This window comes from Tamandua tetradactyla, chromosome 17 (genome assembly GCF_023851605.1).
Source record: "Tamandua tetradactyla isolate mTamTet1 chromosome 17, mTamTet1.pri, whole genome shotgun sequence".
NCBI lineage: Eukaryota > Metazoa > Chordata > Mammalia > Pilosa > Myrmecophagidae > Tamandua > Tamandua tetradactyla.
In genome coordinates, this window is record NC_135343.1 from 17,295,486 (window position 1) to 17,307,759 (window position 12,274).

General features: G+C 36.2%; 2 pseudogenes; one reads left to right on the plus strand and one right to left on the minus strand.

Annotated features, from left to right (window-relative positions):
* Positions 1-1,151: 1,151 nt before the first annotated feature.
* Positions 1,152-9,733, minus strand: LOC143661098 (trafficking kinesin-binding protein 2 pseudogene; annotated as a pseudogene).
* Positions 9,734-11,595: 1,862 nt separating this feature from the next.
* LOC143661100 (ubiquitin-conjugating enzyme E2 N pseudogene) lies at positions 11,596-12,029 on the plus strand (annotated as a pseudogene).
* Positions 12,030-12,274: the final 245 nt, after the last annotated feature.

A 12,274-nucleotide genomic window follows, 5' to 3' on the forward strand; every position in this document is an offset into this window, starting at 1 on the left:
CTTAAATTTAATGCCCATTCCTCTGGTGCGAACTCATTGTAAGTAGGACCTTTTGATGAGGTTAATTCATTTAAGGCATGGACCTCCTCAATCAGGATGGGTCTTAATCTTATTACTGGAGTCCTTTATAAGTGGGGGTGAAATTCAGATGGAGAGAAAACCATGGAAGCAAGAAGCTGAAATTTGATGGAACCCAGAAGAGAATGGAGAAGCCAGAAGAGCCTACAATGTTCCTTGCAATATGACAAGCTAAGGACCAAAGATCATCATCAGCCAACCCCAGAACACTAGTCTTCAGGAGGAAAGCAGTGCCTTGATTGGACTCTTTTCCAGTCTCAAACTGACAGCAAATAAATTCCCATTGTGAAAAAAAATTCCCATTGTGTAACCCGACTCATTTGATGGTATTTAAAAAAATCATTGTAAAAATATATTTATACCTCTATTATTAAATGATATCTTTTGACCTCCCAGCTTTTAAAGATTGTATTCCCACTAACATCCTTGTCTTTACCCTTTCTCCTCTCAACTTTTGTTAGTTTATAATATTTACATTCTTTTCTATAATCAAAACTTATAACCTAATTATAAAAAGATGGGAGAGAAGAGGTGATAAGTTTAAGAAAGTTATAGCTTTATCTACTGGAAATAAGAAGTCAACAGACAATGTGTAGCTAATATTGCTACATCAAGAAAGACTAGCATAAAATATAAGTCAAATTATTTTGGCAGTTTCTTTTGACAATTATGTCCATGTTTATAAACAATATCCTCACACTTAAATTTTGTAAGTCAAAAATCTTATGGGTCCTGGGTTCGATTCCTGGCCCATGCACTCCCCCACCCACACACATACCCCCCAAAATTCAACAAATGGTGCTGCAATAACCGAGAGTCACATGAAAAAAGAGTGAAATATGGCCCCCACCATACAGCATACAAAAATTAAAAAAAAACTTATGGGCATGTAAAACTTTCCATACATAATTTGTTTTAAAGTTATTTGATTTTTTATATAGGAAAATATCTAAGTTTGGTTTTATATACTATAAATATTAAATGTTTATGATCATATGAATGCTTTCCTCTTTAGAATACAATTTGAGTGGAAAGCCAAAATGCATTAATTTAATATTTGCAAAAATATTATATCATAAAAATGCATTGCCTCTAAAGGAGGCAAAGCCTTTAGTGATGACACTTGGGCATGGACCAAGGATGGTTCCCAAGTTTGGTTGAGCAAGCTGCTGCCAATGGTGCAGAGTTTGTGATCCTTCAAGGGGCTTAAAAATATGCAATTTTCATGGATTTTTTTGAAGGCAACTGGTACTGCTGAGGTCTGTGATCTGACTGGTGGGTGCAGAGACAAGGCTTTCTGTGGGGGTGCCACAGTCACTAGCCCCTCTTTCTGGTTAGCCAGAACCTGGATCTTCCACTCCCATTCTTCAGCAAAGAATTTCTTCACACTTAAATAGTTTTGTGGATGTAGACTAAGGCAGTGCAGCACTGTAGCCACTCTGTAGAGGTCCTGGTTGACACATTTTCTGAGAGTTGCCTGGAACGTCTTCCGAGTTGCTCCCCGGGTTAGGAGTATTTCATCCTCTGCTTGTTATAAACAGATTTATAAGGTTTTGCTGTCATAATGACACTTGAGTGGCTGAAGTCTGGACTGGGTAGCATAGCTGGGAAGGGGACAGAGTGGGCCCATGTGTCACTGAATACTTTGACTGTAACAAATACCCATTTCTGTTGGACTTTTTGTTCAAAGAGAGAAGATTCTTCATCCAAACTTAACTTTTTATGCATGGTCGCCTCAATCTAAGCTGCTAGAGATTCCCCAATAATGCCCTTCATGACTAAGAGCAGTACAAATGAGCTAGATCTACTATGAAGTTCCTTTATTTCTTCTTGGGATTCATGTAACATTTCCAGACACTCCATATTTCTGTCCTATAACTCATGTAGCTCCATTGTTGGTTGTCTTTGAGCATCCTTGGAAGCTTGTAGGTGAAGTCTCGTTTCTTCTTTCTAGATCTCATGTTCTTTAAGCTTATGCTGAAGATCTACAATCTGAGTCAGGAGAGAGGATATCTCTTCTTTGTATCAAGTCAGTTTATCACTCTTCCCTGACAATTCTTCAGTCATTCTGGACCTCTAAGCATTTGTTTCATGAAGTTCTTTAACACAGTCATTAACAAATTATTGTTCCTTCTCTTCATAGGTAATAGTTTCTATTTTTATGTGACAAGCCTTGGATCGAAGAGCCATGTTCTCTTCCAGATCTTTGAATTTTTCTTGCAGCATGAACAACTGCAGCAAACCTTGAGATAAGTTAAATGACTCATTGAACCAAAGAGATGAAGAACAGCTGGAATCAGTTTCACTCTTTTCAGAAGCAATGGAGACAATTTGAAGTAACTCATCTTTCTTGGCTAGCTCATGCTGCAGCTGATTAACTTGATCAAACCCTTGTCTCAGTTGCTCCTCCAGGGCTTCATTCTGTTCAGACAAGATATGGTTCCACATGAAGAGAGCTTGTCCAATTCAAGCAGCTAGATCCAGATCACGAACCCTCTCATCCAGGAGATGTGCAACCATGTCGATGTCACTGTATGTTTTGGTCATCTGCTTCAGCCTGTCTGTGCCTAGAAATCATACAATGGAAAGTCTCTTCAGTAAGGACTGGAGAGAGGGCGTCAGATGCATTTTGGTGGTGCTGTGTGGACTGAATCCAGTCTTCGTTTTCATATAAAAAGAGAGAATCCTCTCTTAGCTTAAACTGGGGTAGCTGTTCTTCTAGCAGGCTCACCAGCGCAACTTCAGGTAGGTCCTCATTGGAGCAGACATCAGTGATGCTCTCTGAGTCTCTATGATTGCTATTTATGAGCTTTTCTTCACTTCTTGGTGGTGCAGAAAAGACATTCTAGGATTGACTTATGTAGGGTCATTTCTTGCTTTGGTTGAGAAGGACAGCTTTGGTATGAATCAGAGTAAAGGAAATCCATCAAGCCATTCAATAAAGAAATGGATCTGGTCAATAGATTTTTTTTCTTTCAAACAGTCTTTTCTGATGAGCCAAATGACATCTGGAGTGGTGAGTGCTGTCATATGATTACCATACCTTGGATAAGCATGACAGGAATGGCCTAGCATCCTCCACCATCAACCTGTGCTCCCTTTAGGGAGAAGCCCCTAAAGCATCGGCAGCATGAGAGCAGGAGCTGGGGCTACCTCCACTGCCACTAACCACCCCAGTGTGGCAGGGACCAGTAGGTGACTCGACAACATTGTCAGATACCTCAGCTCTGCAGCAATGTCTGGTCAATGGCAGCTTGCCCACCCCCATTTTCATTATCTTTTGCCAAAAGAATATAGGATGCTATAAGCATATTATTTTTTATTTGAGCACAAATTTTCTCATTGCCACTAGTCAATTATTTGCCTGCTTATTTATTCATTTCAACCTTGTGGTACTTAGATTTATATTAATATAACAGCTACATGTTGTGGATTTTACTGTTGATAATGCACATAGCAACAATAATTAATGTTTTTAAAGTCCCCACTTTCTGATGAGACAACATATTCCTTTTGTAGTTATTTTCCATAACATACTTTAAATTGCATGTTTAAAAATAGAATATCTCCATTCCTTGGGGTATTTATTTGCCAGGCTGGCAGTTTTAAGAGGCTCTAGTGTGGCATTCTCCTACAAAATCATTGAATAACAAAAACTGGAATAGCCATCTTCCTCAAAACTCCAGAAAACAGAAGGTTGCAATAACTAGGTGAGTACGAAATGAAGAAAACACGCTTTTGTAAATGGTAGAATTCATGGTACACTTGCTAGCCCCTCTCCTGACCCCTCCCTGACACAGTGTAGAACTAGCCTGCACACCTACTGCCCAATTCCAGAGCGGGCAGAGTAAAACCTATGCACATACCGGGGTGCCTATAGGTTGGTACCAAGCTATCGGGTGACAGATTGATTGAAAGAATGAACTATGAACTCCTTCTCTAGCTTACCCTCCCAGAACATGCTCTGCAGATAGAAGCAGCTTGCAGATAGCTAACTCAATCTTAAACACAATTAAGCCAGACTGGCCTGGGGCAAAGATTACCTGCTTTAAATCATATAATAACAAGCAGGAGTGGGTGGAAAGACTTATTTCTTAGGGATTAGAAGGGAGATTGGAATTCCTGTAAATGGGGAAATTCCTAAGGCCACCAGAAAGCACCAGCCAAGGACTAGATGCAGGCTTAGAAAAGACAGAGAAGACCCTGTACTGCACTTTCTCCTTGGATTAATCCCCTCCATAGGAGGGCTAAATTTTGAAGAGGAGAACAAACCAATGCAGAGCCAATGTGCAAAGACTGTGAAAGGCATTTTTTTGTCTTGGTTTCTTTCTTTTTGTTAGCTCCTGGAACTAGGAAATCTGTCATATCACTAGCTGTAGACAAACTGAAAACAGAGAACTCAGGGACAAAATCCAAGGGTTTAAAACATTATACTAGAAAATATTATAATGTACAGTGTACAACAAAAATTAAAAGACAAAGAAAGAAACAGGAAATGATGGCCCATCTAAAATAAAAAGCTAAAAATCTAGAAACCACCAATGAAGAAGAACAGACTTTGGACACGATGGACCAAGACTTTAAATAAATGATCCATAATATGTCCAATGAGAAAAGAAAACATGAAGAAAGAACTAAACACTATCAGGAAAATGATGAACATGAGAATCTCAATAAAGGAATAGAAATTTTAAAAAGGAACCAAACAGAATTCTGGAGTGGAGAGCCACAATAACTGAAAAGAAAAGTTTCCTAGAGGGTTTCAACAGAAGACTGGAGCTGGCAGAAGAAAGAATCAGTGAACTCAAACACATGACAACAGAAATTCAGGCTGATGAGCAGCAAGAAAAAAGAATGAAAAAAGAAACAGAGCCTAAGATATCTATGAAACACCATCAAGCATATCAATGCCTGTGTCGTGGGAGTCCCAAAAGGAGAAGAAAGAGAGAAAGAAGTAGAAGGAATATTCAAAGAAATAATAGCAGAAAATATTCTAAATTTAGTGAAATGTATGAATAAGCACATTCAAGAAGACCAATGACTCCCTAAAACAGGATAAATTCACAGAAAACCATGTGCAAAAACATAGTAGTCAAACTGTCAAATGCCAAAGACAAGGAGAGAATTTTGAAACCGCAAGAGAAAAGCAACATGTTATATACAAGGGCGTCCCAATATGATTAAGTGCTGATTTCTTATCAGGAACAGTGGTGGCTAGAAGACATTGGGATAAAATATTTTTAAATGCTGAAAAAAAAAAGCAATTGCCACACAAAAACTTTGTATTGGGTGAAAACCTTTACAAAATAAGGGAGAGAATAAGGCATTCTCAGATAAAAGCCGAAGGGGCTCATCACCACTAGACTCCCCCTACAAGCAGGGCTAAAGGGAGTTCTTCAAATAGCATGTCACTGGTGCAAGATATATAGATCAATGGAATCAAATTAAGAGTTCAGAAATCAACCCTCACATTTATGGCCAACTGATGTTTGACAAGGGTGCCAAGTTTACTCAATGAGGAAAGAGTGGCTCTTCTACAAATGGGTCTTGGAAAACTGTATATTTGTAGGTAAAAGAATGAAGGTGGACCCCTACTTCACAACATACATAAAAAGTAACTCAAAGTATAATAAAAACCTAATTTTAAAAATGAAAATTATAAAGTTCCTAGCAGAAAACATAGGGAAGCATTCTTAGGACCTTGTGCTAGGCAACGATTTCTTAGACTTTACACCCAAAGTACAAGAAAGAAAATAAAAAATGGATAAATGGAACTTCATCAAAATAAAAAACTTTTGTGTATCAAAGGACTTCATCATGAAATAAATGTCCAGAAAATATTTGGAAACCGCATAAAATATTTAATATCCAAAACATATAAAGACATCCTACAATATAACAACAAAAAGACAACCTACTTACAAAATAGACAAAAGACCTGAATAGACATTTCTCCAAAGAAGATATACAAATGGCCAATAAATACAAGAAAAAATGCTCAACATCATTAGCCATAGGCAAGTGCTATTCAAAACCACAATGAGATACCATGTCACACCCACTAAAACGACTATTATTAAAAAAATACAAAGTTACAAGTGTGAAGAGGATATGGAAATATAGGGACACTTTCATTGTTGGCGGGAACGTACAATGGTGCAGCTGCTGAGGAAGACTTTGGCAGATCCTGAGAAAGTTAAGGATAGAATCACCATATGACCGGGCAATCCCACTACTAGGTATATATCCAAAAGAAGCAGGCATTCAAATAGATATTTGCACACCAGTGTTCATAGTGGCATTATTTACAATGGCCCAAAGACAGAAGCAACGCACATGTCCATTAACCAATGAATGGATAAATAAAATGTGGTATACAAGTACAATGAAATATGATTCAGCTGTAAAAAGGAACGAAGAAGGCCTGATACATGAGGCAACATGGATGAACCATGAAGACATCATCTTGAATGAAATAAGCCAGACACAAAGGGACAAATATTGAAGGATTTCACTGATATAAAATAATTAGAAAAAGCAAATAAACAAAGTCAGAGGCTAGAATACAAGTAATCAGGGGCTGGGGTGGGGTACGAATGTTTATTTGGTACAGAGCTTCTGTTTAGGGTAATGAAAGTTTTGGTAATGGATGGTGGTGATGGTAGAACAATATTGCAAATGTAATTAACTTCACTGATTTATATATTAGAATGTGGGAAAAAGGGAAAATTTTAGGTTGTATACATGTCATTAGAATAAAACAAACCCAAATGTAACTATGTAAACTATGGACTATAGTTAATAGCACAATATAACAATGCTGTTTTATCAATTGTTAAAAAAAAGGTAGCACACCAATGCAAAATGTTAATTATAAGGAAAACTGTGTGTGTGTGTGTGTGTGTGTGTGTGTGTGTGTGTATGTAGGGACTCTATTTTTTCTGCACGATTTTTTTGTAAATCTACAAATTCACTTAAAAAAAATAGACCATTTACCTCTGTACAGATAGAAGATTAAATGTTCCCAAAACATAAACTAGGACATAATATCCTAAACTTTCCAAAAACAACTTCATTTCATTAGGGCTAATTCCTCCCTCTCAGATATTGATATTTTTTGTAATTTTATCAAACACATAATTATAAACACACTCCTTTACAGCCATTAAATAAAATTAGTAACTTATCTCTATATAATAGCTTTCAAGTACCCATCACTATCTAGTTATCTTGCCTTTTAAATACATTTCAAGATGTCCTAGAAAACTGAAATCCAGCATGAACTTTATTCTTTTTCACAAAGAACATACAATTTCCAGTTTTATTTTTTTCTTTTTTAACCTCAGTGTTACCTACCTTAAGTTCTAAAAACAGGGTTCTCTAACATAACGATTCAAGAATAATAAATGGTAATTTGATAAGTCTAGGAACTGGGAAACTGAATGCCTCTAAACAGCAGGAAACAAAACCTGACACAAATTGGTTGATTTTTAACTCCTTGGTTTCAATAAAATTGAAGGGTTATCTAATCAAGTTATAGCTGTTAGATCATTAAAATAGTTTTTGATGATCATTATATGATTTCTAGCATATAACTTGGAAGGATTAAAAACTGTGACTGACATGTTTCAAGAAGTAAATCTCCTGTTACTTATTTACATGAACCAAGGTTCTCAGCTCTTATATTCATAAAAACAAAAAAGAAATAATTGAAACCACAGCTATTTCATTCTGAGAATAAGTGATACTTATATATTCACCTATAGATAAATGAGCTAATTGAAAATTCCTCACCCAATATCACTGATAATTTCCTAATGTATTTTTGCTTTTTAAATTTAGTCATTATTTGATATAGCTTTCACAATGTGACTGTGTGATTGTGAAAACCTTGTGTCTGATGCTGCTTTTATCTACCTTATCAACAGATGAGTAAAACATATGGAATAAAATAAATAACAGGGGGAACAAATATTAAAATAAATTTAGATTGAAATGCTAGTGATCAGAGAAAGGGAGGGGTAAGGAGTATGGTATGTATGAATTTTTTTCTGTTTTTTTATATTTCTTTTTCTGAATAGATGCAAATGTTCCAAGAAATGATCATGATGATGAATATGCAACTATGTGATGATATTGTGAATTACTGATTATATATGTAGAACGGAATGATCAAAAGTAAAGAATGTTTGCGTTTGTTTGGTGTTTTTTGGTATTTAAAAAAATTTAAAAATTATAAAAAATTTAGTCATTATTTATCAAAATTTCTAACATTTTGTTTAAAAGTATAGTGTTTACTGAACAACTGTCAGAAGAAAAAAGTAATATGTAAGGACCTATGGACACAGGAAAGTAAAGCACATTGAATTTTAACTCATGATTTTTGTTGCATAGAACTATGACAGGGTAATCAAAAATATTTTAAGCACTAAGATATTATTATATGGAAGAAGTCAAAAGGAATTAGGAGGCCTAGGAAAAATGAAATGATGTAAAATACTTGACAATTAAAAAGTTTATTCCTGTATTTTGGTGGATATCAAAACACTGTGATATTTAGATCTGAATGGATGATTTAAAAGTTACGTAAAGAAATTAATGTAGACTGAGGGATTTAGTTTTCTGACCCCTAATCTAGACCTAAAAGTGATGGAAAAATGTTAATGCATATGAAACTGAAATGTGTGCTTTTTATAGCCATTAAATTGGGAGTAGCACAAAAAAAATTAAAGAAATGGTCTTCCAGTATCCAAAAATTATTTTCCAATTCAGAAAGAAGTCACAAACATATTGATGAACAAGTGAAGTTCCAACACATGCCTTCCATGTTTCACCCTCATCTTACTCATTAATGTAAACAAAAATGTCAATCAACATTTATTTGGAATTTATAGTTGGAGAACCAGTTGTTAAACATTTACCAGTAGACACCACCAGACTTAATTGTGTTTAATACATCTCCTTTGTTTTCCATACTAAATTCAATCTTGGAAAACTTCTATACCAGACTATATGTATTTTCTTCCTACTATAAGGATTTAGTTATTACACTTCAGAAGTGGCCCTCAACTTGGAGAAACACAGTTGGTTGACTGTTTCTGAAATCTGCAGACATTGAATTATCTCCGCTTCTTTCTGCATGCTCTTATGCTTGAGCTCCACTGCTGCTGTTTTTTATCCATCTGGAACAATCTTTCTCTTTTAATAAGAGTACTTATATTTAAAGAAATTACCGATGTATTGGGGCTTAAATCTACCATCTTATTATTTGTTTTCTATGTATTCCACTTATTCTATGCTTCTTTCACTGATCTTTCTTACTCTTGAAAAAGAAAAAAAATAATAAAGTACTTTTTATGATTCCATTTCTTTCAATTCTCTTTACCTCCCTCCTGACTATAGTTACACAGCCCATAGTGATTTAACCAATTGCTATTTTTTTCCAGTTTTTGAATAAGTTTACAGGCAAAAAAAAAAAAGCACAGACAATTATTTTCTTTCCCCATATAGTTGGTCTAAAAAATGCAATGGATGCTTTTTGGACCCCAGAAAAGTATGTTCTTAAAGTTAATCCATTCCTGTGGGTGTGGATCTGTTACCATAAGTAGGATCTTTTGGTGAGTAGGATCTTATCTCAAGATGTGACGCACCTCATTCGCAGTGGGTCTTAATCCTTAGTCTGTTGTATGAGGGTGAAATAGAGAGAAAGCCACAGAATCTGAGAGAGAAAGCCATGGAATCCAGAAGCTGAAGCAGTGAAACTTGGAAAAGAAGGGAGAGACCAGCAGACACCACCATGTGCCTTACAATATGACAGAGGAGTCCAGGATTGTTGGCAGCCAGTCTTCAGGAAGAAGGTATCATCTTGATGATGCCTAGATTTGGACATTTTTAAGCCCTCAGAACTATAAGTTCGTAAGCTAATAAATCCCCATTGTTAAAAGCCAGCCTATTTCTGGTATATTGCATTTCAGCCTCTTTAGCAAAATAATAACCTTGTGAATATACTAAAAAATATTGAATTGTACACTTTAAGTGGGTGAATTGTATGATATGTGAATTTATTTCAAAGCATAAAAGAAAAGGAACCAGGAGACAAAATCACTGCAGGAGAAAAGATAAAAGCATTAAGAAAATAAATTCAGCAAATGCCAGAAAAAATTGACTGTAGAATAGTTGAAAACCGTGATCACATCATTTCCATTGGCTACAGAGAACTCAGTGAAAAAGAGTTCAAAGCACAGATACAAAGACTCAAGGATGAAATTATCAGACAACAGAAGAAGATAAAAACTGAGTAAGCCCAGGAAAGATGTCAAACAGAAATGTAACAATATCACAGAAAAAGTAATAGATATTGCTAAAAACAAACTAAAGAAATGGAGAAGCAGCTTAGGAAAAGTGAGCAAAATAAAATTTTAAATGGGGGTAGGAGGTGGTGGTGGTTTTAAAAGCTCTTAGAAAAAAAGCATATATATGCAAGACAGATAAGGGGGAGTTAATATTCAATTAGCAGCCTTCAGAAGACAACAGGACAATCAAACATGTAAAAAATACTCGAAGTATAATTCAAGAAAATTCTCCTCAAATAAAATACTTCAATTTATAGATTTAAACAGGCTTACCATCTTCTAGGAGGAACTAACAAAGATGAATCAGCACTGAAGCATACACTGATAAAGTTAGTAATTTCAAAGATACAGTCATTCAGACAGAAAATCAAATCATCTCCAGGAGAAGCAATAGAAATCATGTCAGTTTCATATTTTTTTAGAGCAATATCCAATGTTGTAGAAATTTGCCATCTTCAAACATTTCAGGAAAACTATGCTGAGAATTTTATTTCCAGTCTGTTTTAATCAGGGTTCTCTAGGGAAACAGAGCCAACAGGAGATATCTGTAAATATGAAATCTTATAAAAGTGCCTCATATAACTGGGGATGCGCAAGTCCAAATTCCATAGGACAGGCTGCAAACTGGGACAGTTCTGATGAAGATCTTAATAAATCCCCCAGGAGAGGCTAGTTGGTTGAAGCACAGAGAGATTCCCTCTTCTGAATTCTCCTTTAAGCCTTCAGCTGATTAGATTAAACTTCACTAATTGCAGAAGACACTCCTGTTGGCAGACCGCAGATGTAATGAACCATGGATGCAATCAATGTGCTGATGACTTAATAAACCAGTCTTCTGGTTTATTAACCAGCCATGAATATGTCCTTGCAGTAACAGTCCAGTGCTTGCTTGACCAAACAGCTGGGCACCATCACCAGGGCAAGCTGACACATGAACCCAAACCATAACACAGTCAATGTGTAGTTCAGGCATAAGGACAACATGCAAATGATTTCAAACATATAAATGTTCAGAGAACACAGTTCCTCAAAACTCTTCTTAAACAGACTACTAAAAAACATCTTTGGTCAATCAAAAGATAGATGGAGAATAAAAATAATTGTGTCCAGATGAGGTGAGCAGAGCTGGAGACAAGACCAGAGGCCGAACTCAGGATCTCACCAGATGGCCAGGTTGCCACGCAGGATTATCAAGGAAACCCTGCATTTGCTGGCAGAACCAGTTTCCGGTATTAAAGCAGAACCAGATGAGCACAACCCCCATTATTTTCATGTGGTCATTGCTGGCCCCCAACAGTCCCCCTTTGAGGGAGGGACTTTTAAATTTGAACTATTCCTTCTAGAAGAATACCCAATGGCAGCCCCTAAAGTACAATTCATGATCAAAATTTATCACCATAATGTAGACAATTGGGAAGAATATGTTTAGATATTTTGAAAGAGAAGCGGTTCCCAGCACTGCAGATCCACATGGTTCTGCTATTGATCCAGGCTTTGTTAAGTGTGTCCAATCCAGATGATCCATTAGCAATCGATGCAGCGGAGCAGTGGAAGACCAACCAAGCCCAAACCAAAGAAACAGCTAGATGCCATGGATAATATTTAAATCGACCAGACCATCAAGTGAGCTTCACTTCTCCTGTTCGGCCAAGATGTCCTCCTTTTTTGTTTGCATTTAATGGGCATAGTCTTAGAAACATTACGGAATAAAAGCCTAGACATCTTCAGTCCTTTGGGATTAAATGCACATTAGCAAATCTATGTCTTCTCCTAATTCACTGCTGTAAAGCATGAGCAGAGGCTAGAAGTATCATCTAAATTGCTGTGAAACATTTTAAAGCAGT